This window comes from Polypterus senegalus, chromosome 9, assembly GCF_016835505.1.
Source record: "Polypterus senegalus isolate Bchr_013 chromosome 9, ASM1683550v1, whole genome shotgun sequence".
Lineage (NCBI taxonomy): Eukaryota > Metazoa > Chordata > Cladistia > Polypteriformes > Polypteridae > Polypterus > Polypterus senegalus.
Genome location: NC_053162.1, coordinates 32,349,349 through 32,377,198, shown reverse-complemented (window position 1 = coordinate 32,377,198; position 27,850 = coordinate 32,349,349). Strand labels below are relative to the sequence as shown.

Sequence of the window (27,850 nt, the reverse complement as noted above, 5' to 3'; positions counted from 1 at the left end):
TGGCTGTGATAGATCAGACACTATATAGTATAAGATTACATGGTCTGCTAATTATTGGCAATATAACAAATTACATAATGCTTATTATGAAAGACTTACATCTGACTGTAGGAAGCTAGGCATTACAAGCAGAATACCGCAGACTTGACATTGGTCATTAAAAAAGGCATACATCATCTCTGGGACTGCTCATTATGAACAGCAGAAAACAAAAACACAGAGAAGAAACTGGCTGTGAAGAGAAGTGTTTAGCAGATCAAAAATATTATATTTAAATGTGGTATAAATTAAATAACTCTGGAGACTCCTGGGGAGTGACAAAAAAACAGCAAGGAAAATTTTGATTAAAGAAAGAAGATAAATATAATAGCCAGAAATTACACTATACATGATGCTACTGTAATATTTCACAGTACTTGCTATTTTGAAACTGTAGCTGTGCTTCCTGGACTTGCCCAGGTGTTATTTCCAAACTTTCCAGTGTTTAGACTAAATAAAAATGGTGGTCCCAATTCGTTATGAGATTTGAGAAAGCTGCAGAATCACAAGCAACGTTAGGTTCAATGTTAGGTTCGAAAATATAATGTGAGGTTTGAAAATCGATATTACACCTTATTAGCAGGAGTTAGGAGTCATAGTGGACTCACAACTACCAACTTCCAGACAGTGTTCAGAAGCCATTAAGAAGGCTAACAGAATGTCAGGTTATATAGTGCCCTGATGTGTGAAGTAACAAGGCCAAGGAGGTTCTGCTCATTCTTTAAAACCCACTGGTGAGGCCTCATCTTGAGTACTGGGTGCAGCTTTGGTCTCCAGACTAAAAAAGGACATAACAACACAAGAAAATGTCCAGAGAAGAGCGACTAGGCTGATTCCAGGGCTACAGGGGATGAATTATGAGGAAAGATTAAAAGAGCCGAGCCTTTACAGTTTAAGATAAAGAAGATAAGAGGATACCTGTCTGAAGTTTTTAAAATCATGAAGAGAATTAGTCCAGTTCATCAAGAACACAGGGACACAGTTGGGAACTCATTAAGGGTAAACTTTGCACACACATTTGGAAGTTTTTCTTCACATAAGGAACATAGACACATGGAATAAGTGACCAAGTAGTGTGGTAGACAGTAAGACTTTAGAGACTTCCAAATCTTGACATGATGTTATTTTGAAAGAAGACTTAATTGGATTGGACTGGCGAGCTTTGTTGGGATGAATGGCCTGTTCTCATGTAGATTGTTCTAATGTTCTAAAAAACGTCTCACTCTGAACCGAGATGCCCATCCTACCCACGAGGAGATGGCAAAGCTGAAAGTTTTAGGTCAAAAACCAGACTTGTGTACATCCAGGGGGCACAGAGTAACAGCATCAGGCAGGTTGTGATGGTGATTATATGGCTCCCACCAGGAGCAGTGATGACAATAAAAGAATTGTAATTTAAAAAATAAATTAAAAAAAATAAAAAAGCTGACCCTTTTCAGTTTAAGCAAATGGACATTAAGTGGAGACATTGAGGAAAATGCTTGTATGAAGAAAAAATTAAATATAATGGACAGGAATCAAGCTCAGAAATCTGAAAACTCTATGGCATTGAGAGATCACAGTGCAGTATTTCTTGCCATCCCTGAGTCCCTCCAGGATGGTGTTTGTGGAAATGATGAAGTCTGATGTCAAACACCTCACGTAATGGTGAGAAAGATCTGTATTTAAGTTTGTGGTCTGTGGTTTGAAAAATAACACCATGCGTAAAGAACAAAGAAACAGAGACTGTGCTTTATGGATATTATGGCAGAAGGTCGGGGTTCATGCCTGGCCGGTACGCGCCTTCACTGTATATTCAGGGGGAGGAGCCCTGGACCCTAGATGGCCGCCCCCCTGGGTTGCATCAGTGCCTCGGTTTCCCGCAGGGCTCCATGGGAATTGAAGTTGTGTGCAGCCCTGTTGTGTCCCGCAGGTACCACCAGGGGTTGCTGCAGCTGGGACTCCTGAGCCCATATGGGCTGCATATTCACCATACCCAGAACTCAGCAATTAACCACCTGGAGCACTTCCGGGTGGATTATAAAAGGGCCCAGCAACCACCACTCAATGGCCAGAGTTGGGAGGAGGAGGACAAAGCTTGACGGAGGAGTGATGGTGGAAAAGAAGAGTGTGTTGGTGTTTATTTGGTGGTTTGGGACTGTGCTGTGGCTGGGGGACACGAGGAAGACATGCCCTCCAGCTGAAGAAAAATAAATAATTGTTTTATTTTATGTGTGCCTCCATGTCCAGTCTGTGTCGGGTCGGGCGCTTTTATAGCGCCTTTTTGCAATATAGACATACTGTATACAGTAGATTAGGACCTGACCTGGTCATTACAAATCCTGCATGACATAAAACAGTCAGGTCATTACAGAGATCATATGGCATAAAGTAGACTTGAGGCTATAGGTACTATACATTAGACACTTAAGATTGTTTAAAACCGATTGCAGATTGTTCAATACAGCTACAAGTAGTGATTGGACATTACAGGCTATACATTTGACCATAGGGTGTTTACTAAAAGTTGTTTACCACTTATTACATTAGAAAGAAAAGCCTCTATGTCCAGTCACTATTCAGGGAGTTGATGCAGAGGTGCTGCATTCCTACAAGTACTTGGGGGTCTACTGTATATCACTGACAAGTTGGACTGGTCTTATAACACAGAGGAACTTTATAAGAAATGGCAGAGCAGTCTCCTCTTCCTTAGGAGTCTGCATTCATTTAATGTGAGAAGTGACATCCTTCACATCTTCTCTGTGATGGCCAGGGAGATCTTCTATGCTGTGGTGTGCTGGGCTGGTAACATCACTTCAAGAGAGGCCCACCGAATTAACAAGCTGTAATTATAAGGGTAAGCTCAGTTACAGGACACACTCAGGACCCCTGGAAGCCGTAGTAGAGGACAGACTGAAAACAAAACTGAGTGCCATTATTAACAATTTGATACATCCTCTCTGTGACGCACTAACAGCCAACAAATTATTCAGCAGAAGTGGGCCAAGAAACGCTATGGGGGCTCCTTTATATCAACAACAATACACCAGTATAGTGCATCACTGGGACTGGGACTGCCAAGTCAGAAGGTTTTTCCTTTTTCATTTTTTGCTTTTTAGTCATTCTGGTGTGCGTTCAGACCATAGTGTGTGTATATTTATTTATTTATTTGTTAGTTTGTTTATTTATTTAAAGAGCTTATGTAAAAAACAAATTTCCCCTTGAAAACAAAGAGTCTATCTAGTGGTTATTACAATGTGCATCAGATTATAAACCTTATTTAAACCTTATTTAAAGATGATTGCAGTGCCATCATTTCAGACTCCATAGGCCAGTGGTTGCCAAATATTTTTAAGCCAAGGTTTCCCAAAATGTTATACAACCTGGTTAGGACCCCTCACTAATGTAAATCCAATTCTGCAAAGCTGGTCATGATCCTGGATCTTGGTTTCTGCTAACCACAGTCCCACAGCATGATTTCGGACAATAGCAGACCAGTTTTTCAAAGCAAATGCTTAACTATTGCAGATTATTGACTAATATGTAAAAATGGTAAATGGCCTGTATTTGATATAGCGCCTAACTAGAGTTCAAGAACCCCTGCTTTACAACACAACAGTCATTCACCCATTCACACACACATACTGGTGATGATAAGCTACTATGTAGCCACAGCTGCCCTGGGGCACACTGACAGAAGTGAGGCTGCCGAACACTGGCGCCACCAATCCTTCCGACCACCACCAGCAGGCAAATATACTCAAATATACTCAACCTTTCTTTCTTGTCATACCACCTACAGGAAATGAAATGTGTTTAAGTACCACCATTTTTATCTTGTATTGTTAAGCACTGAATAAGGAATTATTAAGAGGTTTTTTTTTTGACTGGGTCTGCTTTTGTCATTTTCTATGTATATGTCCAATTCCTTTTTAATAGAATTATCATTAATAAAAAAACAGTATTGTGATTTAATATGGAATAAAAAAGGCCTTTTGTTGTATATTTAGGTGAATTTACAGTAAGTGTTTTATTGCCTGCGGTGGGTTGACGCCCTGCCCATGGTTTGTTTCCTGCCTTGTGCCTTGTGTTGGCTAGGATTGGCTCCAGCTGACCCCCGTGACCCTGTAGTTAGGATATGGTGGGTTGGATAATGGATGGATGGATGTTTTATTGTTTGTGTTAATTATGAACAATTATTTGTCTTATTTGTACAGTATATTGTTTTCTGTTATTTGGTTAAAAATTCACTGTGCCTTTACATGTCAGGATGTTCCCTGTGTTATGTGGGTGGAGCCCCAAGAGGCGGAGCTACTCAGACATCACTCAGTTTGAGCTCTCGCTCAGGCTATTTAAGGCCAGAGCTGAAGAAACTAAAATCAGGAGAGCATGTTAGTGTGATGGAGTTTTGTGAGTATTGTGATTCTTTTATTTGCTTTAATTTTTGGTTACCATTTTCTGGATTTCTAGGTTGGGACTTTTTTACTTGGGATTGTCTTTTAGGCAATTCCCTTTTGCCTGTTTTTGCTCTTTTGAGTACTGTGCTTGTACTTTTCTATTTTTACTAATAAATCCCTATTATTAAAAAAAACATTCTTGTTTGCCTTTTTTGAACAAGTTGAAGGTTATTGGTTATCCTTCTTCTGCTGGGATTTTTGCTATATTTTGAGAGCTCTCTAATTATTTTGTCAGCCTCCCAGTTTTGGAGCCTGATAGGCTGAAAGCCTGCAGTTAGCACTTTTGAAGATAGCTGGATTTTGGGTGAGTCTCCTTGGGCAGGCTGGTTAAATTAAGGACCTGCCTTTATGGTCCTTTTAGTAGGCCTAACACTCGTTTTTCTGTTTTTGGGACTAATAATCACAGCACCTTTCAATTTTTACATTTATAAAAAGTATACAGTTATATCTGAATCTAGATTAAAAGCAGGGGAAAAGTAATTCACAAGTTACATAAAATTTAAGGTCTAAACAAAGTAGAAAAATAACTCACAGATGTCAATGTAAATGCTGAGCCTACCTCATGGGTTGTCTGTTCCTGTATTTATTTCTTAAGAAAGGACAAAGTTTGCCAAACATCAGCAAATCTAGAAGCTTTCTGCTGTTGATTAATACTGTATTAGTAACACTAAAGTGATATGTACGATGCATTATATTATTAGAAATTGCTAACATTTATCTTTCGTCCTCCTCTTGGTATATTCTGCACTAGTTTGCCAATTTCTAAAACTGAAAATGATGATACAGCAAGCAACTTCACTAAAACTAAGAATATTGTTACATTCGTGCACCGAACCTGAAACAGAGCTGGAGAGAGCAAGAGACACTTTGCAAACCGCTTGTGTCAGGGTGAATAAGATGTTAGTCACTTGTTACTAGGCACTGATTCGCAAAAATCCATTAGTCTTGGCCTATCTTTCCTGGGCAGTCTCGAACTGAGATGGAGCTATGACTCTGGACCCTGCGAGCATGTATTGGCATGGATGTTGGACATGGAATAGGTAAACAAGATTGGATGAGGAAGACAGCAGGAGAGACCTGCTGCAGGAGGACTGAGAACATGGTAGTGTGGATATAGCCAAGTATCAACTGAGCCCGAGTCCGCTTAGCTTCCAGAATCAGAAGAGACTGGACACATTCAGGCTGGTATGGCTGTAAGTGTTAGTGTCCTCTTTAAGGCCCAATTCCCAGACAGCTGGCTGAGAATTTCAGTACTAGTTTATAACTACATTGATGTAGGACTACTTTCATTTTCAGTTATGTTTATTTTAAAACTATGTGAGGGAAATGTGAAAAGTGAAATGGATTTTCATTTATGAACACCAACCCCTGAAGTGCACTTCAGTTTAAAAAAACACAGCTATGGGCTACAGCAGATTAGTGACTGGTCATTACAACAGTATATAACAGATCACTCAGTGCTGCCAACAAATACACGTTACATTAGAGACTAGGCATTGCCAACTTGACAGCAAATTATTGCTTTTTCATTGGAGATATAATGAAGATATAATGTATGTAGCAGGTCATGCTCTGGTCATCACAGACTATTCAGAGCTCATTACAGACAAACCATAACTGACTCTGTACATCAGATTGGTTACAGTTCAAGATGAACCACAGATTATTGACTGGTTATCTGTATATAACAGATTAATAATTTAGAATTTGGATAAAGAATTTCTCATAATTCTTAATTTGTATTACAGGGTAAATACCAAGACTAGTCATTAGACGCTGTATGTGTTTGTTATTACAGACGCATTATTACACACTAGCCAACCCGCGGCGTACCATACGCCACATAATCAGGCCGGTTTTTTAATGATTTTTGAGCACAGGGAGAAAATTAACATTTGAAAAATCAGTAATGTAATAAATCAGCAAGAAAAACAACATTATAACAATGCACGGAACAAACCGACACACAATCGTCCATGACTGAATTTCGCGTTGAGTATGCACTGCCTGCTCATGTGCCCACCTCCAACTAGGCATTTGAGTCGTTGTCGTCTTTGCACAGTCCAGATGCACCTGTGACTCATGTAGACTTTTCATTGCTCTGTGCGGTTGTGGCTGCTTTTCTATATATAATCCACCAAGGCACCCGACCACGGTAGTAGTGAGGTGGGGCTTCGTTGTTCCCTTCGCATGGTTTTTCACAGTGGACGTGGTCGGGTGTCGAAACCGAAAAGAATAATGAAAAGTCAACGTGGCTCAGACGTGCATGTGGACTCCTAGCACAGACGAAAGGGACTAACTGGGTGGTTGGTGAGTTTTTGCCTCTGGGCAAATGGGCAGGCAGTGTGCATGCCTAAAGAGCGAGGGTAGACGCAAGCCGGTGAAAAAGGAGTGTTGGTGGGCAGGGAAACGTCTTTTGTGTTCCTGCAGGAGCATCTAAGAAGACGCATGTTTGTCGCGGATGCGAATTGCTGTATGTAGCGTGTAAAACAGTTTGCTATGGTGCACGCGATCGTGCGTCGTAACCGAAAACACGGTTTTTAAAGACTGCTTACTTCATTGTGTTTTAACCTCAGTTGTAAAGGATCATTTTAAGGATCCCATGGGATACCACTCGCAAACTGTTTTACACGCTGCATATGGCGATTCACCTCCGCAAAAACATGCCTCTATGAACAGTCAAAGTGGCGGAATGAAAATTCAAAGTGGTGAATATAAATGACGCCGGTTTTTCTGTGTTGTCACGTGCGAGTTGGTGGGCGTGGCTCTGCGAGTTGTCGTCGTATCCAATGGTCTTGGAGTTGGTGGGCGTGGCTCCATCCCGCGTTCGCCATAGGTGTCTTACTTGTCGGCGGCTTAGTGAATCCACGCCGCTTCCGGCGTGCTTCCATGGTTGTCTTGCCTTAGTGAATTATATATATAAATTCTGGGCTCTGTGATGGCTTGGTTCAGTCTTGTGCCTGATGCTGCCAGCAAAGGCTCCTCTCTCCCCCCTCCACGATCTTGATCTGGATTTAGCAGTTTTGTTTCAATTATTTATGTTCTGTTCTGTTATATTACATTACATTCTGTTCTGTTCCATTATGTATTTAGTGCTGTTATGTTACATTATGTTAGGTTTGGTTGGGTTAGGTTATGTGGGCAGTATGGTGGCACAGTGGTAGCACTTCTACCCCGCCCTACTCCATTGGGCCCTTGAGCAAAATAAAGAGACCAGAGTTTGTATCCCTGATCCTCTTTTTGTGGGCTGGCATGTTTACCCTATGTCTGCATGGGCTTCCCTCTGGATGGTCTGGTTTCCTACCACTGTCCAAAGACATGTAGTTCAGGTGAACTGGCAACGGTAAATTAGCCCTATGTTGTGTTTAGCCTGTGATGGACTGGCATACTATCCAGGGTTTGTCCCTGCATTGCACCTTATGCTAGCTGGGAGAAGCTCCAGCGTCCCCTGAGTCAGTGGTCTGGGTAAAGTAGATGTGAACCAAAGGATGGCTGAGACATAGGAATTGTTTGGATGCCAACCTGGTTATTCCCACAGACATAAAAAGGACTTTTGGCAAAACAGAACATAAATGACACTGCTCTGTGTATAGTGTTGTCAGTTTCTATGAGAAGAGCTCCGTCTCTCTCTCTCTCTCTCTCGGCTTCAATTGACGACCATGATCTCTAATCACCCTGTAGTAACATTACTCTACCAATACAAAACAGGTGTCATTACAGATTGAGATTAGTTTTTAGGTGCTGCATAATAAATTAATATCAGGTCATTAAAAACTATAGATGATGTTTCCTATATTGTGTACTACATTAAACAAATCTTTTGTCTAGATGTTTCAGATTTGAATTTGGTCAGTGATGGCACAGAATAGCAGAATTGAAACTGGTTATTTCAATCAATAGGTAATTAGAGACTTGTCACAGACAATTTAGTTCAATTCTCTTTGGTTTATCTTTATACTGTATAGCGCTCTTCACTTGGGTATAGGCTGAGTGCGTAAAACAGACTAGGCATTTGTTTGTGAAGCACACTTTAAGGAAACTTGTTTCTATGTTGATCTCATGGAAGAGGCCATCGGCGTGAGAAAAGATGGTCAGTATCTTAAGTGGAAACTGCCTGTTACCTTGGACTCTAAAAAAGCTGCACTGGCAGCGGTCCTGTAAACTGTTAATTTCACAGGACACTAATCCAATTCTGGGTCATGGATGGACAGAGCCAGTCCCAGCTGACCCAAGTGCAAGGCAGGGATTTTCCCTTGGCAAGGCAACAGTCTGTGACAGGACCCATTTGTGCATTAACCGAAAATGCTCAATTCTGGGTTGAAATCATGGAGAGAACTCCTCACCGACTACACAATGGGAGTCCCATGAATCAAACACAGGACGCTGAATCTGTAAGGCACCAATACTAACCAATGGTCCACTATGCCCAGCTAATCCAGGAGTGCCTTTAATATCCTCAAGCAGGAATTCAGACGGTGTTGTTTTTTTATATTATAAAAGCTTAAACTTACACTGGACCGGTGAGCAAGCATACCTGTTACTGACCACAGATGACATTTGGACCTGACATTGGACCACAAATATGGTTCAGTCCTAAGCTGTCAGCATTCCTCAAAACTGTGGTATCCAACAACCTACAAGCCACTTATTGTTTGTAATTTTGCCAATAAAAACAACCCAGCAAGAGAGATGTGTGCTGCTCAGAGCATCGGAGTCCTCTGCAGAAAGTGTCTCATGTGATTATACACACATTCACACAAACAGGTGTGGGCAGTAAGCTTTATCGCAAATGGGATTTGATTGAAAAACTTCTGGTAGATGACACAGACAGTCAGGTACATTGCAGGCAGGACACTTGTGGCAGACTGCTAGTTCCCTTTCGTTAGTCTGTTCAAGAGAGTTAGGATCAAGCAGGCAAAGCACATTACTGCTTTACCTGGAGTACTGTCCGTGTCACTGAGGATTTAAAAAAGAGACGGACATCTCTATCATGAAGCCCAATTAGATTTCCATCCCCAGAGGACACCCAGTGGCTATCCATGTGAATGGGAGTTTCAGACTAAGGCTTGGGAAGGACAAGTACAGTCCTGCCATGGAGTCCTGCCTGGAAGGTCCAGGCAGTAACTGATTAAGTCGGGCATTTCAGAAGGAGGAGTACAGTCAACAAGCATCTGTGACCAATCACATATTATACAAGACGCTCTAGCAAAGCAGAAAAAATAAGAATTCAGTCTGCAGACTACTGGGATGGGCAACATTTGAGCAGTGCGTTTGCCTCTAGGGCCATAACCGTGTGTTGCTAATATACACGAGCAAGCTCTTTCTTCAGAATGCTAAGAGCAGAGGGATCATGAAGCTGTGGATGTTTCTCTGGCTGACTTATTTCTTACCTGAAGGCTCATATTCTCTGGTCCTCCCTTCTCCCTAATGCATAGAGACCTGCCTTTTCTTTGATGTGGGCATCATATTATGCCACGTATCTCTCAAGTCAGCCCCTACAGACTCCATCATTTGTTTTAGGTCTCTCTCTGGCCACATCTCTGAGTGAGTCCTGATGCATTTGACAGTATTTACATCTCAGCTCACTAAAAGTGGCCTCTTGGTTAATTTGTCATGGACCATTAAGTGTGACTTTGTAGCTCACATCACCACCCTTCAAACTTGATGTGCCGACCCCCTGACTGGATCATTTTTCTTCTTTCAGGATGTGGCATCCACTCTCTTTTATTCTTTGCAAAACTGTTGATCACACATTTGTCACTGAAAGAGTTAAGCCTTCCAGAAGCCCTCAGTACTGGAAAGTCTTTATTACACATCTGCAGCCCCCCGGGAGCCCACACATCAATGTGAGGAACCATGCAGAGGCCTCCGATCAATCAACTTCAAGTGTGTGAATAGAGGAGCGAGAATGCTGTGTGACAGGCTGGCAGCAAGAGGCCAGAGACCGACGTGTGTCATTGTCCGGCTTTAGAAGGTCCTTAAAGAAACAGATTCTAACTTCAAGAGACAGGATCCATGCTGTATAGTGGAAGGCCCATTTTATTAGCTGGGATCTGCCCCATCTAGTTAAATCTACTGTATATTATGAACTTCAGACAGTTCTTTAAGGGTCCACATCTTCACCTGCAGCCTGCGCTGTACAGATAAATGTTTAGATGCCAATTCAGGAGCTAGGGCTATGTCTAATTAAACCTGAGAACCAAAAAAACAATAAGGACTGATCCATCCTAGCTCAAAATTCAGATTCCCCACTTAAGAGGTATGACCCATCTTTTGGATGGAACTGGAACTGGGATTCATCTTCCCTAGATAAAATTAAGAATGATGATGCCAGTATTAAGAACAGAGGACAGTTAACTCAGGTGAAAATAAGGAGATGCATGGAATTTTTTTCTTTTTTTACAGAAGAAGAGGCTCATTTCAGGTAGTAATTCCCATCCTCAATAAAGAGAGTTGTATGGCTCATACCAGGACTTGTGCCTTATTCTACTGAGTTAAAACCGATTGTAATCACATCGAGAGCTGGGTCCGATCCTGTAAACTGAATTGTTCAAAGGCCTTGGTCAAAAGTCATAATCTTTTCCTTCCCAGTGATAGAGGTTAAGCTCCATTCCTTATGGGACCCATCAGCAGCCATACCATCATGTCTCAGGTCTAAGTTTTTGTCTCAGACCTGTAATTATTTCATTATACAAGGCAGTAGTCCGGTCTTAATATTGACAAGCTCAACTATAGACTGTTAGAATGAGACTCAGTCCTAATATAAGTCACATATCTTTGTTTTACAGAAGATGGATTCCAGCTACTGGAGTGGGACTCGGTCTTTAGCACTATAGAGATTTGTGTAGTATGAGGCCCAGCTCTTGCAATGGCCTCTGTTGTGTATTGTATGTTCGGTAACAAGTTCAATTTATATGGATGTTGATTGATATTCGTGTTGTTGGTAACTTCCTGTAGAATGTTAGTGGGTGGGATTTTCGAAGGAAAAAGGAAGTTCTTAAAAAAGGCATTCTGGTCTTTTCGTGGTACAAGAGAACCTAATGAGAAACTGACACAATTTTACAGTTATTAAAATACTATATTAAGAATCACTATCCACGCCTGTGTGTTGTCAATAGATATTATATTGGCGACGAGAGGAGGAGAAGAAGCCCTGAATCGAAAAACAGACAAGACGGTGACGAAGTTTTGGTATTATTAACTGTGTTGGTTACTGCTTTTTCACAATGGCCACGTTGGGTCGTATCGACGAATTCAATGCTGAGACCGGGGTGTGGGAAGAATACGCAGAGAGGCTTGAGTGCTTTTTCACGCAAATGACATCGATAATCCAGAGAAGAAGAGATCAATTTTACTAAGCGTGTGTGGAGCCGCAACATACTCCACCTTGCGCTCGCTGTTGGCCCCCACTCCACCAAGCGCTGTTCCATATAAGGACATAGTTGAGTGTCTCCAGCGTCATTATAATCCTGCACCATCGGAAATTGTACAACGGTTTCATTTTCACAGTTATAAGGCGTGTAAACTTTCCTATGGCAGATCCGCGTCAGAATCGGAATGGTTTTAAGACTGTAACATTTGTTTTAACCATTTGGAAGGGGTCATAGCCCATGGGATACACTAAAAATGTTTAACCCAGCATAATCATTCCTAAGTATTTCCCATTTAAAAGGGGAATTAAATTTTAAATGGTGAATTTGAATTGTTTTCTTGGTTGGGTTTTAAATAGGGTCGGTTTCGGGAATTTGGGAACCTTTTACCATTTGGTTGGGGGGGTTTAAAGTCTGATTGCATATAAGCCTTTTTGTCTCTTTATATCACCCGTCCGGGGGAAATGCCTTTTAGTATTAATTATAAAATTTGGGTCTGTATGCTTTTTATCTTGGCCTGATCTGCCAGCAAAGGCTTTCCACGATTTTAATTGGATTTGTGTTGGTTCCTTTATTTATGCGCTTGTATCCAAAAATTCTTTCTGCAGGTTTGAGATCATACTTGGTGGTTTGGTTAGGAAGGCGTATGGATGGAAGGGGTAGCACTTTACCCCCAACCATTGGGCCTTGACAAAAAAGCAAGGTGGACCCATCCCCTTTGGGTTGTATTTCTTGTTCAGACTTCTTCTATGCTGTTTAATGTCAAGATTAGTTAAGGAATTGCTTACAGTATTAGCCATTTGTGAGCCTGTGATGGACTGGAACAATTCAGGGTTTGCCTGCATGCACTTGTAGCGGGGAGAATCGGGCCCTAGAGAGTTTTAAAAGAGGAAGGGATGGCGGGAAATAGAAGTGGGACCAACCTGATTCAAGATTTAAAAGGGACTTTTGACAGAGTAAAGACATGTTTTAATATTGTGTCATGAGAAAGAGCCCCGTCTCCTTGGCAATTGGAACTGACTCTAACTACCTGTAGTAAAATTTAAACCCATAAAAAAAGGGTGTCATTAGATTGGGGTTAGTTTTATGCGTAAAAAATTTAAATAAGCAAAAACATAAAGAGTATTTCCCCTTTAATTGTAGAATAATAAAAAATTTGTCTAGATGTTCAGATTTGAATTTGTAAGATGATACAGAAAGTAGAATTGAAACGTATAAAAGGTAATTGAGTTCAGGGATACCTGTAAATTTTCTTTTTTTTATCTTATAGTAACGCTCACTGGTAAGGCGGTTACAGTAGGTTGTTGGAAGGGACACTTTAAGGAAAACTTGTTTATATTGACATGAAGGCCATATGCAGAAATGAGTGACGATCTGGAAACCCTGTTCCGGACTTAAAAGGCACTGGAGGCCAACTTTATTAATTCACAGACATAACCAATTCTTAGGATGGAGCCAGTCCAGTTGTAAGTGGAGGATTATCCTTGAAGGCATTAGTTCACAGGTTCCATTGTGCATTAAGGAAAAAAAATTTTGGGTTGGAATTCGGGAAAGAAAGACTTCCCGTATAATGGAGACCCCTGCCCAAAAAAGGGCTGAATCTGTGGTACCATACTCAATGTCCATATCACCATTAATAAAATCCCTTTTAACTGGGCAGGATTCAGTTGGGGTTTTTTTAATTAAAAGTTTAAACCCTACCGAGGATCCTTGTTACCGCTAAGATGACAATTTGGGGGGGTTTTTAGCAATTGGTCATTTCCTAAGTTAGGACTCAACTGGGTATCCAACAAACCTTAATTTTAATGAAATTTGGGGCAAAAATACAGAAAGAGAGTGTTTGCCTAGAGGGATCCTCGCAGAAAGTGTTTCATGATAAATTACTTCCACAGGTGGGTAGGCTTTACGCAATGGGATTTGTTGAACTTTGTGTCCAAAGGGTACTTGCAGCAGGACACTTTGCAATCTGTTCCTTCTTGGTCTGTAAATTTAGATCAAGCGGCAAGCCATTACTGGCTTCCCTGGATTTACCTGTCACGGGGTTTAAAAGGGGAAATTTTACCTAACCCTTGTTTATCCCAGGAACCTGTATCATGGATGGGTTCAACCTAGGCCCGAAGAAAGTGTTCCAGAAAAAGGCCTGAATCAGGCAGTAACGATGCGGGCCTTGAAAAAGTACAGCCAAAGAGCTCTGTTCTAATTTAACCCGGCCAGCAAGGAAAAAAATTCTGGCTGCAGACTCGGGATAGCACATTTGAGCAGCCGGGTTTTTGCCAAGCTGGTTGCTTTATACACACAATTTTTCTCAGAAGAAGAGGTTAATGAAGTTGTGGATTTTTTTCATGCATTTCCTACCTGAAGGTCTTTCTCTGGTTTTCCTTCCCTATCATAGTATTGTTTTCTTTGAGGGGATCATTCATGCTTGCCACCATAGACCCCTAACTCCAATTGGTTTGGTCCCTCTCCAACGTCTGGTAAATTTGACATTTTAAGTTTTTCTAGCCATAAGGGGGCTCCTTGGTTAATTGATGGCCCATTAAGTGACTTGGTAGTCACATAAACCCCTTCAAATTGATGTCCCAATTGACTTCATTTGAAGGTGAAAGGTTTCTATTTTTAAGGCGCCTTTTGAAAGAAGGATTAAAACAGATTCTAACTTCAAGAGACAGGATCCATGCTGTATAGTGGAAGACACAGAGGCCCATTTTATTAGCTGGGATCTGCCCCATCTAGTTATATCTACTGTATATTATGAACTTCAGACAGTTCTTTAAGGGTCCATATCTTCACCTGCAGCCTGCACTGTACAGATAAATGTTTAGATGCCAATTCAGCAGCTGGGGCTATGTCTAATTAAACCTATGAACCAAAAAACAATAAGGACTGATCCATCCTAGCTCAAAATTCAGATTCCCCACTTAAGAGGTATGACCCATCTTTTGGATGGAACTGGAACTGGGATTCATCTTCCCTAGATAAAATTAAGAATGATGATGCCAGTATCAAGAACAGAGGACAGTTAACTCAGGTGAAAATAAGGAGATGCATGGATTTTTTTTTTTTTTACAGAAGAAGAGGCTCATTTCAGGTAGTAATTCCCATCCTCAATAAAGAGAGTTGTATGGCTCATACCAGGACTTGTACCTTATTCTACTGAGTTAAAACCGATTGTAATCACATCGAGAGCTGGGTCCGATCCTGTAAACTGAATTGTTCAAAGGCCTTGGTCAAAAGTCATAATCTTTTCCTTCCCAGTGATAGAGGTTAAGCTCCATTCCTTATGGGACCCATCAGCAGCCATACCATCATGTCTCAGGTCTCAGTTTTTGTCTCAGACCTGTAATTTTTTCATTATACAAGGCAGTAGTCCGGTCTTAATATTGACAAGCTCAACTATAGACTGTTAGAATGAGACTCAGTCCTAATATAAGTCACATATCTTTGTTTTACAGAAGATGGATTCCAGCTACTGGAGTGGGACTTGGTCTTTAGCACTATAGAGATTTGTGTAGTATGAGGCCCAGCTCTTGCAATGGCCTCCATCAACTTTTACAAGGCAAAATGAAACTCTGCTAACAATGGATATGTTATCTATAATTAATAATAATTTTAATAATTGATTAAATTTATATACTGTAGTGCTTTTTATGTTACTCAAAGTACTTTACATAGATGGTGTAGCACCCACCTGGATGATGCAACGGCAGCCATTCTTGCTACCAGAGAAAAATAGTTCAGCCAATACATGAGAGTAGATGGTTAGGGGGGCCAGAATGGACAAGGCTGTGATGGAGATTAGCATACACCGTACTCTTTTCAAAGCATGCCTAGGGATCTTTTATGACCATAGAAAGTCAGAACCTTGGTTTTACGTCTCATCCAAAGGGCTGTGCCAGTTTTACACCACCTTCTCCCCATCACTGTATTGAGGTATTGAGGTCCACACATACAGACCACAGGGTAAGCACCCCCTGCTGGCCACACAAGCACCTCTTCCTGTAGCAATCCAAACTATTCCTGGTTCTTGCACTTGAAGCTGTGTAGAGGAGGTCAACCAGGTGCATCCCAGGACATAAGGACATGTCCACTTCTGACAGATTCAGAGAATTAAACTTGTTCCGTCCTGAGCAGAGGAAATTGTGTGGAGACCTAATTCAAGTCTTCAAAATCTTCAAAGGTATCGATAAAGGAGATCCAACGTAATTCTTTCAATGTAATGTTGAATCATGTGCTCAAGGATACCACTGGAAATTCAGGGTATTCTTCTGAAGTAGGATGACTTTTTATACTGGAATTAGAGAATGAAATGAGAACCAAAACAGAGTATGTACTGGGGTCAAAACAAAAAAGATGAACTGATCTTTCACCAAGCCAGAAACGTGTGGCAAGAATCAGAATTGTAAGCCAGAAAATAAGTCAGAAAACTGAGAACGAAAATACCAAAAAGCGAACTATCCAAACACAGACACCAAAACGGCACATATATATATTGTGAACGCTGGCCCGGACAAAGACAGACGGACATCGTTGGCTCCACCACACACTGTTTATTTACACTTATTATTTACAAATTACGTGCACTCTCAACCCCAGTGCCTCCAGCACCGATTCCACAAAGTCTAGGCCACACAGTTCCACTGCCTTTCTCCTGGCTGCCTCTAGTCCTCCCTCCAGCTCCGTCCTCATCCACCCGACTTCTGCCAATGACTGGAGGGAGGCGGCCCCTTAAATGGGAACCCGGATGGGCTCCAGCTGCTTCCTGGCATTCCTCCGTAGCCATGCCCCAGTGTGGTGGAGGTGCCGGCTGTGCACCCGGAAGCCGTCTGGGTGTCCCCTGTCGTCTTCCCCCCAGCACTTCCTGGTGTGGCGGAAGTGCTGGGCTCCCGGGATATTCAGGCACTGGGGCGCCGCCTGGCGGTGGCCACAGGTCCCTACAGGGCTGGGCTTCCAAGCCCTTTACCCGAGGCCCCCAACATAACCAGGGTGGATGCCCCCTCGCGGTCTGGAGGAGGCACAAGCCCTCCTCCGGTCCTCCTGGGCGTCCCGGTAAAAATATATATATATATATATATATATATATATATATATATATATATATATATATATATATAGTTGCACCAATGACCTCACGTGAGTACGCTCATTCAATGGTCAACGCGCCACCCGTCAATATTCAAAATGGTGCCGTGATAACAAGTTAAGAAATTTCAACTTCATTAGGCATTAAGAAACAATTAAATGAATATTTTTATGAAATTCTTTGACCCCAGAACCCCTAGAATAGCTATCAAGAAGTCTCACGAACTCCTCAGAAATGTGAATAAAAATTAATAAAGAGCGCCAGTCATAATACAGGGGAGGTTCACTTTTTTTTTATAACATTTATTTCTATAGCACATATTCATACAAATGATGTAGCTCAAAGTGCTTTACAGGATGAAGAAAGAGAAAAAAGACAACATTTTAAAATAAAATTAGGCAATACTAATTAACATAGAAAAAAAGTAAGGTCTGATGGCCAGGGAGGACAGAAAAAAAAAAACTCCAGACAGCTGGAGAAAAAAACAAAGGGGCAAAGACTTGCTGGAATCAGAAACAAACTAGCGAGGTATGTAGTTGAAGCAGAAAGTTTGACAACCTTTGAGAAATATCTGCATGAGACATTATCTGTTAGCTCAACAAATGAGGACTCAATGACCTCCTCTCGTTCGTCAATTTTCTTATAATCGTTTGTGCTGTGGTTCACAGTGCAAAGGAGCTGAGCTCATTTTCTGCTGGTAGGAGTCACTTTTTAAGTAAACCTGAAAGGCTCACATGCATGGCCTGATCCTTTATAGTGTAACTAGCAGACCTTGTGCGCTTCGCTGCAGTCGGAATAATTATGTACTTACTTCGGACTTGTTTTGAAGTCCTTTGTTCTTGGGATTCGTTGAATCGCTTGGTTTTGGCAGCCAATTGTTTTTTTTTTCAAACCTAGAAGTCCTTTGTTCTTGAGATCCATTTAACCACCTGGTTTTGTCAGCCGATTATGCCTTTTGCAATCTAGACGTCCTTTCCTTTTGAGATTCGTTTCACTGCCTAGTTTCGGCAGCCGATCGTGCTTTTTCCAATCTAGAAGTCCTTTCCTCTTGAAATTCGTTTAACCACCTGGTTTGGGCAGCTGTTCTTGCTTTTTCCAATCTAGAAATCCTGTCTTCTTTAGATTCATTTAACCGCCTAATTTTGGCAGCCAATCGTTTTTTTCCAATGTAGAAGTCCTTTTTTCTTGAGATTCGTTTAATCGCCTGGTTTTGGCAGGATAGCGCTTTTTTTCCAAAGTAGAAGACCTGTCTTGAGATGTGTTTAATCGCCTCGTTGATTGCATGTCTTCCAAGGTAGTTTCAATACCCATTTCCTGCACTGAGTCATCTCCCCTTTTATGAGTGTCTGTGTAAGTACCGCGTGTACTAAACAGTAAATCAGTAAAGGAGAAAGGACTAAACACTAAGGAAAAAGAACGGCAAGACCGCGTCAGCAGTGGAGCTCAGCTCGGAGCAAATTGAAGTGAATGAAATGAGGTGAATGGTAGGGGAGATGATCACGTGACTCCCCCACCTGCCTTAACCCTCCATCCCTCCACAAACACACAAACACAGTCTCTCGGATCCCAGCTCTCCTTTATATATACACTCACCTAAAGGATTATTAGGAACACCATACTAATACGGTGTTTGACCTCCTTTCGCCTTCAGAACTGCCTTAATTCTACGTGCCATTGATTCAACAAGGTGCTGAAAGCATTCTTTAGAAATGTTGGCCCATATTGATAGGATAGCATCTTGCAGTTGATGGAGATTTGTGGGATGCACATCCAGGGCATGAAGCTCCCGTTCCACCACATCCCAAAGATGCTCTATTGGGTTGAGATCTGGTGACTGTGGGCGCCATTTTAGTACAGTGAACTCATTGTCATGTTCAAGAAACCAATTTGAAATGATTCGAGCTTTGTGACATGGTGCATTATCCTGCTGGAAGTAGCCATCAGAGGAAGGGTACATGGTGGTCATGAAGGGATGGACATGGTCAGAAACAATGCTCAGGTAGCCCGTGGCATTTAAACGATGCCCAATTGGCACTAAGGGGCCTAAAGTGTGCCAAGAAAACATCCCCACACCATTACACCACCACCACCAGCCTGCACAGTGGTAACAAGGCATGATGGATCCATGTTCTCATTCTGTTTATGCCAAATTCTGACTACCATTTGAATGTCTCAACAGAAATCGAGACTCATCAGACCAGGCAACATTTTTCCAGTCTTCAACTGTCCAATTTTGGTGAGCTCGTGCAAATTGTAGCCTCTTTTTCCTATTTGTAGTGGAGATGAGTGGTACCCGGTGGGGTCTTCTGCTGTTGTAGCCCATCCGCCTCAAGGTTGTGCGTGTTGTGGCTTCACAAATGCTTTGCTGCATACCTCGGTTGTAACGAGTGGTTATTTCAGTCAAAGTTGCTCTTCTATCAGCTTGAATCAGTCGCCCATTCTCCTCTGACCTCTAGCATCAACAAGGCATTTTCGCCCACAGGACTGACGCATACTGGATGTTTTTCCCTTTTCACACCATTCTTTGTAAACCCTAGAAATGGTTGTGCGTGAAAATCCCAGTAACTGAGCAGATTGTGAAATACTCAGGCCCGTCTGGCACCAACAACCATGCCATGCTCAAAATTGCTTAAATCACCTTTCTTTCCCATTCTGACATTCAGTTTGGAGTTCAGGAGATTGTCTTGACCAGGACCACACCCCTAAATGCACTGAAGCAACTGCCATGTGATTGGTTGATTAGATAATTGCATTAATGAGAAATTGAACAGGTGTTCCTAATAATCCTTTAGGTGAGTGTATAGGGATGATCAGATACTCAGGTAAAAAAAGCTGGGACTCACAATTAAAATGAAGGGGGTTAACCCCATCTCAGGAAATGCAGCCCACTTATTGACTTTACTCTGGTAATGTGGAAGTTGAACAAGATTGATCCAGGGTTGTCTAGTGAAGGTAACAGTGTCCTTATCCTGCATAGTTAAGTAAACAGAACACATATTAGGATTTGGGGATGATCAGGTTTGTAGAGGGGAAGCTTTTTCTGTCAAGTTAAAATTTTAGGACATGATAATTTTTAAAAAGTGTGGGTATAGCTGATGGAGAAGATGCCCTTTATAATTCTGCATTTTTTTCCAAGTTCAGATGAGGTATGCTGTCATGTGCAGGGAGTACATTGAATGTCTTGCATCTTCAAACCACATACAACATGTTTCTGCTCTCCACAGTAATCCTGAATGTGGTTATGAGCGGTAAGAGTATCCAAAAGACCTGGACAATTTCAAACAGCTTTGACCTGGTGCTATACAGTTAGACAAAATCAAAATAGTTCTGTTGTATGAAATACTATGAAGGTTAAATATACAAATTAAATAATGAAAAACATTGAATGAGTGAGTTGCACAACAAGCTGTGACGCAAACCCTCTTTATACTGAGAGTAGAGCTAAGACATTGAATTAAGCAGAAGTGCACTTAACCGCTGCAGACTACCCGAAAAATAAATTGATAGAAAGAAAGCCACAAGCCACAAGGGCACTTGAGGAGCAGGCCTTAAAACCACTGGTTTCACCTAACGTAGTACTTGGACAGGTACTAAAATAATCTTTAGCTGAGTATTTTGACTTAGTTGGGGGAGGCATTCCCCTTGAGGACTGTAGAGATAATAATAGACATGGCTGTAATGATTACCGATTATGGAGCAGTTAGGCCTGCAGCATTATGACTGATTCAAAAGCTATATCAGCATTACAGCTCTTGAAAAGAAGGTTTTCAAGCAAATAGTACAAGCCTCCAAACCTAAATGTAGTTTTTCTGGAGATCACTCCATACACATTTTTATGTCGTTCGTGTTGTAGAATAAATGCAGAAAGTGTATCTTTTATTTACTGCATGTCATTTGCAGATATAAACTTTTCGTCAGTCCATTTACCCTATGAGACAAGTTCAGGGTCACACTGATCCACACTGAATGAGACATCAGTCCATCACTCGTCACATACACTCATCCCCAGCGCTCACTCATACAATGATAGCTTACAGGTGCCATTGTTTATACTGTAATATAACAGGCACGTCGGTCGGATGTAGGATGAAAGTGGAGTATCTTTGAGAAAAACTAGATTTTAGCACAGGTCTCTGGAGTTTTGAGGTAGTGGCACCAAATATTGTTAGAGACAGATATCAAATAGCTCTTGAAAACTGTAATCAAATTGATATTAATTAGAACATTAAAAAAACTAGACAAGAACAGGCCACTCAGCTCAACAAAGCTCGCCAATCCTTTCCACCTAATTCCTCCAAAATAACATCAAGTGGAGTTCTGAATGTTCCTAAAGAACTCCTCTCCACCACACTACATGGTAACTTATTCCATGTTTCCGTGGTTCTCTGTGTGAAATTAAACTTTCCAACATTTCAGTAAAATTTACTCTTAATAAATTTCCAACTGCGTCCCCGCGTTCTTGATGAACTCATTCTAAAATAACAGTCTCGATCCACAGCACTAATTCCCTTCATAATTTTAAACATGTCTCCTCTTAAACTCCATTTGTTTAAACATTGCCGCTGTGGCAGTAGGGGGCGCTAGTGCTCCCTTGAACCCTCAGGGATGACTCCAAACACCAGGTAAAAGTCCAATACTTTTTATTTTTTCTACAGTGCACCAAGCACCTTTCACACTACTCATAAACTCACACAATAAACCACTTTACTCTCAAAACACTATCCACTCCTCCTCGCCCAGACACTTCCTCCTCTACCTCCCAGCACAGCTCAGTGTCTGGACTGAGGCACCGTCCTTTTATAGCCCCTGACCCGGAGGTGTTCCTGTCCCAACAGTCCACAGTTCCTTATTCCTTCCGGGTCAGGGCAATCAGTCCTTTACTTCAACCCGGGAGCACGTCGTTCCTTCCTGTCACATGACCGTGGCGTACTCCCGGGTTATAGGGCACACAAGAGCCCATGAGCCCCCCTACAGCGACTCCCGGTGGTCCCCAAGGTATCCAGCAGGGCTGTGTAAAAACACTACATAGTCCATAAGGCCCTGCTAGAACTCGGGGCACAATCCTGCTGTCGGGAGAGCTCCTCATGGTGGCCTGGGGGTGCGGACTGGCATGGGAAGCCGGCAGTCCTCCATACCGCATAATCTACATTTGCTTAATTTGTAAAAAAATAATTAAAATGAATTAAGGTGACACTATGATTTGCACTGCTACCTCATGCAACAGGCATTCTAAGTTTGAAGCTCTCCCACTTAGTCAGTCAGTGTGGAGTCTGCACGTTCTCCTCTTGTCTGCTTGTGCTTTTCTAACTGAACTCTGCCTTTTCTGCCACAACTCAAAGATATGCAGGTTAGCTTGATTGACGCTTCTAAATTGGCCCTGTGTGGATGAGCACACAAATTGACCCTGAAATAAATTAGTGTGTCATCATCAGTGGTGTAATTCAAATCACTTTATACTTGTATAGCACTCTTCACTGAGTGCAGGCATAGAACGCTGTACCAAGTTCACACTTGAAATGCAATTGCCATTTGAAAAGTTGCTAACCACATAATGATACAGATATGTTTAACAAACTGTAAAAGATAAACATTTCAAAGTGATTTACATAAATGAATTTTAATAGTATCTGCCCATTAATTGATAAACTAGGGACAGGTAACAATGGAGGAGAGGAAAACAAAAACTCCAGTTAGCAGCATCTCTGGGCTGGTCCACAATTAGTTTTAACAGGAAAAATCAAAGACAGAAGCAGATCCAGTCCCATTCTTGGAGACCACTTGTAGTAATGTGAGTCCATTTAATTCAGTTTATTGTCTTTGTAAAATTACAGTACTATGTAAAACATTGGCTGATCATCCCTCTGATGCAGAAACACACAGCTACAACACAGTACGGGGTAGAATAACACTGCAGAAATAAATAGCTAAACAGAGCAATAACACTTCAAAGGTCAATTAGTCATTAAATCACAACATGAATACTGCGTCACAAATATACACGTTAATTAGGGAGCAGTCATTTTTATTATATCTTGGTCACAGTCATCTTTCAGTGAATTATACTTTGGCAGTAAAGGAGAAGGTGCCATGTACGAAGGACCCACTTTTCTGTATTAGTTTTTATGATAAGGGGCAATGGTTTTTTAAAGTATATCTGTCATGCTTAATCCTTTCCTGGCTTAAGTGTGGCTTAATTTTTCTGATCCTTTTGATTTTTCTCTAAATATTATTATTTTTTAAGTAAAAATTACTAATGAACATTTTGAAATCCCTTCAGTGTCCTTTGTCCAGTGCCTCCTGACTCACCCATATAAGGAAACCCCCACACATTTTATACCATTAGACTCCTCTTGATGTTCAGCTTTTTGGAGGTTCCTCCTATATTTGGCCCTATAGATCTGAAAAGACTCTTGTTTTTAGACCTTTTTGGACTACATTCTGTGCAGGAAATGGCAATCTTATTGATAAAGAGCAAACCAATATCTGTCTTCAGCAGAAATGATCAGAAGGACTTGAAGTTGTGCAGGCCACATCAACCACCCCCAATGCTGATCATAAATTTGATAATATTCTTGATATCTGATTCTTTACTGGTGGTCCTAGTCCTCTACAGACACTCCCAGAAGGTTAAGATTGGCAAATTTCAAACATAAGCACGGGGGGTGTCATTTTAGACAATTTCAAGGTCACTTATTATTTTGATCCTTTACTAGGGATCTAGACCTCTATGGACCTCTAACAGAAGATGAAAATGACACATTTCATTTACAATCAACAATATTTAAACTTTAAGAATTAAATTAAAGCACACAATTTAATATATTAAATATTAGCAGTAACTCTTATTTATTTAGTTATTTATTCTAAATTGTCCCTAATGTGTGCTTAGTGTGTGGGTGCCTGCACCCTGCCCAGGGTTTGTTTCCTGCCTTGCGCCCTGTTTTGGCTGGGATTGGCTCCAGCAGACCCCCATGACCCTGTAGTTAGGATATAGCGGGTTGGATAATGGATGGATTTATTATGTACAGTAATCCCTCCTCGATCGCGGGGGTTGCGTTCCAGAACCCCCCGCGATAGGTGAAAATCCGCGAAGTAGAAACCATATGTTTGTATGGTTATTTTTATATATTTTAAGCCCTTATAAACTCTCCCACCCTGTTAACATTATTAGAGCCCTCTAGACATGAAATAACACCCTTTAGTCAAACGTTTAAGCTGTGCTCCATTACAAGACAGAGATGACAGTTCTTTCTCACAATTAAAAGAATGCAAACATATCTTATCTTCAAAGGAGCGCCATCAGGAGCAGAGAATGTCAGAGAGAGCACTCGCTAAGAAAAGCAAACAATCAAAAAATCAATACGTGCTTTTAAGTATACAGAAGCACCGCGATAATGCGGCATTTTGTAGAGGAGCGTCCGTGTCCTCTAGGCAAACAGCCCCTCTGCTCACACTTCCTCCGTCAGGCAGAGAGATAGAGAGAAGCAAACAATCACGCACCGGGTGGGAAGCATATCGTATATCATTGAGGAGTTTTAGTTAATATGTAATACATGCTCTGATTGCGTAGCTTCTAAGCCATCCGCCAATAGCGTCCCTTGTATGAAATCAACTGGGCAAACAAACTGAGGAAGCATGTAACCTAAATTAAAAGACCCATTGTCTGCAGAAAGCGGCGAACCAGCGAAAAATCTGTGATATATATTTAGATGTGCTTACATTTAAAATCCGCGATAGAGTGAAGCCGCGAAAGTCAAAGCGCGATATAGCGAGGGATTACTGTACTTCTACTTCACATCATCTATAACTCTGTGATGGCCAGTGTGATTGTCTACACTGTGGTGTGCTGGGCTGGTAACATCACTTCAAGAGAGGCCCTCCAAATCAACAAACTAACTAAAAGGGTTGGCTCAGTTATGGGACACACTCTAGACCCTCTGGAAGGTATTATGAACAACATTGCACATCCTATCTTAGGCACAATAACACTGAGGACTTTCAGCTGACTAATCATTCAGCAGAAGTATGTTGAGAAACGCTACAGGGGCTCTTTTAAACCAACTCACTGGGATTGTGACAGCCAAGTCAGAAGTTTTCTTTTCTTTCTTTTCAATTTTATTGCTTTTGTTTCTTTTTACATTTTTAGACCAAAGTGTATGTGTATATTTATTTACTTACTTATTTAGAAACTTATTTATTATTTATTTATTTATTTAAAGAGATTATGTAAAAAGACATATTTCTTTCTGTCTGCCTGTCTATTTCAAAACGTAAATCACTGTATTTCTTATGAATACCTACAAATGCGGGCAGCTTACTCTAATTCAGGTTTTCCATGTCACTGATTATGTCTTTTCTTAGGTATTTTACGTTTTGAGTATTGTTTTGTTTGCTAATTATTTAGTACTAGCTGTCCCCCGCGGCTCCACCCGCGTAGTAGTAAAACAAGGCAAACTTTAACAGTCAATAAACAAACAGGTAAGCGGAGGCATGGTAGGCTCCAAAACCTGGTGACAGGTAGACCGACTCGAACAGAGGCTGGCACGTGAGTGAGGAGGGCTCTCCTTTTCTGCCGTTACGCTTCCACCTCCCCTCGGCCCACTGTCTGTCTCAGATTAGCGCAAATAAATCACTCCTGCAAGCGAGCTATGATACTTAGCACGATGAGAGAAGTCACAAAATGTTCAAGCAAATTACAGAAAAAACCCTGATCTAAATCCGTTAAGTAGTTCTCTCGTGAAAAGCAGACAGGAAGACGGACAATGGATTTTATATATATATAGGTATGTACATATATATATATATATATATATATATATATATATATATATATATATATATATATATATATATATATATATATATATATCCCCACCCATCCTACCAATTGTAAAAATCAAATTTTATTAATTTATTATTATTTTATTATTTTATTTAATTTCAATAAAAAAGTCTATAAATCTGTTCTGAAATATCCATCTAATAATTTCAAATTTGTCCAATAAATTACTAAAATCAATTATTTAAATTTTCCGTTTTTTTAATAGAGGGTTAAAATAATAAATAATTCCCCCCATAATTATATATATATTTATATATGTGTGTGTTTTATGTTTATGTTTTCTTTTATATGTGCTTTGTCTCCTTTACAGTATACTGAATCCCAGGGGCCAAGCCATCATGATGATCCAGCTGGAGGACAGACAGCCTTTGCCTTTGTATTCCAGACTGGTTAGGTTCCATAGGGTCAGGTTCTCCTGATTGGTATTGGGATTGGTATTGTATTCCTCACCTTGCAAGTCCTGGAGTTTTTTGGAACAAAGTAAAAAGCACAACAGATGTAATGTAGGAAACCATTGTCCCTTATCATAAAAAGTAATACAGAAAAATGGGTTCTTTATACATGCACACTTTCTCCTTTACTACCAAGGTATAAATTCACTGAAAGATGCTTGTGACCAAAGTACAACAAAAATGATTGCACACTAACTAAAATTAAACACATGCATATATTTTCAAAGTGCCCAGTCCAATCAATACACATCCACTGAAGTTAAAATCTTTGGAAATAACAAGGTCAATGATTTTAAAAACATTCTTCTGGCTTGAATTAACTGTGAAGGCTGAAGTTAAAAGATCTAACCTCCTAAACCGCGTTGGAAATTATAAAAATCATGAGGGCCTCCTGTACATATAAAGCATGGCCTTTTAATTAATAAAATGATCACTCTGTAGTGCAGGGTGAATCATCTGTTGTTGAAATCAGTCCTTAACACTCCAGTGTATGAGAGGTGTGTGAGCTGAGCCCCTCTTCCCAGAGTATCTGTTTTATTTAAAGGTTGTTAATGCATACACACTTGTCATCAAAGCTAGCATAAGCCTCTCAGATAAATGGCTGGCTTACATAAGCGGGGCTTGAACCTCCAGAATTGCATGGCTCTGCTGCATACATGAATTGCTGAATTGACCACATCTAGTACAAGCCTCTCGGGTAGGTTATGTTTGCAGAGAATTCCAGCTCTACTGAGCCTGGGTGTAGATGGGAGAAACTTCCAGAAGGACAACCATCAATACAACCCTTCACCAGTCTGGGCTTGATGGCAGAGTGGCCAGACAGAAGCCTGTTGAGCCTGTAATAGACTCATGAAAGTTCGCTTTGAGTTTGCAAAAAGGCATCTATAGGACTCGTGAGAAGCAAGATTTTCTTTTTTGATGAAATAACATTCTACATAAAAGTTCTGAAGATTGAACTGCCTAGCCTCAATTCTAGGCATCATGTCTGAAGGAAACCAGGTGTCGCTCATCACCTCTGTAACATCATTCCAACAGTGAAGCATGGTGGTGTCAGCGTCCTGCTTTGGGGTTGTCAGGGACTGGGAGTCTAGTCAGGGTCAGGGGAAAGCTGAAGGGAGCACAGAGCAGAGATATCCTTAATAAAAACCCTGCTTCAAAGTACTCTGGACTTCAGACTGGGCCAAAGGTTTACCTTCTAACAGGACAACGACCCAAGGCCAAAAATAAGGACATCACAGGAGTGGATTACAGACAACTCTGTGAATGTCCTTGAGTGGCCCATTTAGTTAAAGGGCCCCTAAACTGTGGAATGCTCTGCCTGCTACTATAAGAGGTGTCCCTTCAGTCTCAGCTTTTAAATCCCGGCTGAAGACTCACTACTTCAGTTTAGCATCTCTGTTGTTAGTCATTAGCACTAAAACATAAGTAACACAATAGTTATAAGTTGTTACTGACCCTCACCTATTCTGTTTCTCTTCTCGGTACCCAAATGTGACACTTGGTGCCACGGCCCACCTGCCAAGTTGTTTTGCCTGCCAAAGGTAAAGTCATCCCTGATGGAGGATCGCAGGAATCGTGGGGTAGAGGGGTCCTTTCATCAGATTAGCGCTATTTCAGCAGTCGAATGTCCA

General features: G+C 41.1%; 1 long non-coding RNA gene across 1 annotated transcript in view; it reads left to right on the top strand.

The window, feature by feature from the left end:
* LOC120535192 overlaps window positions 1–27,850 on the top strand; it is a 52,101-nt gene that overhangs the window by 14,785 nt on the left and 9,466 nt on the right. The window lies entirely within an intron of this gene.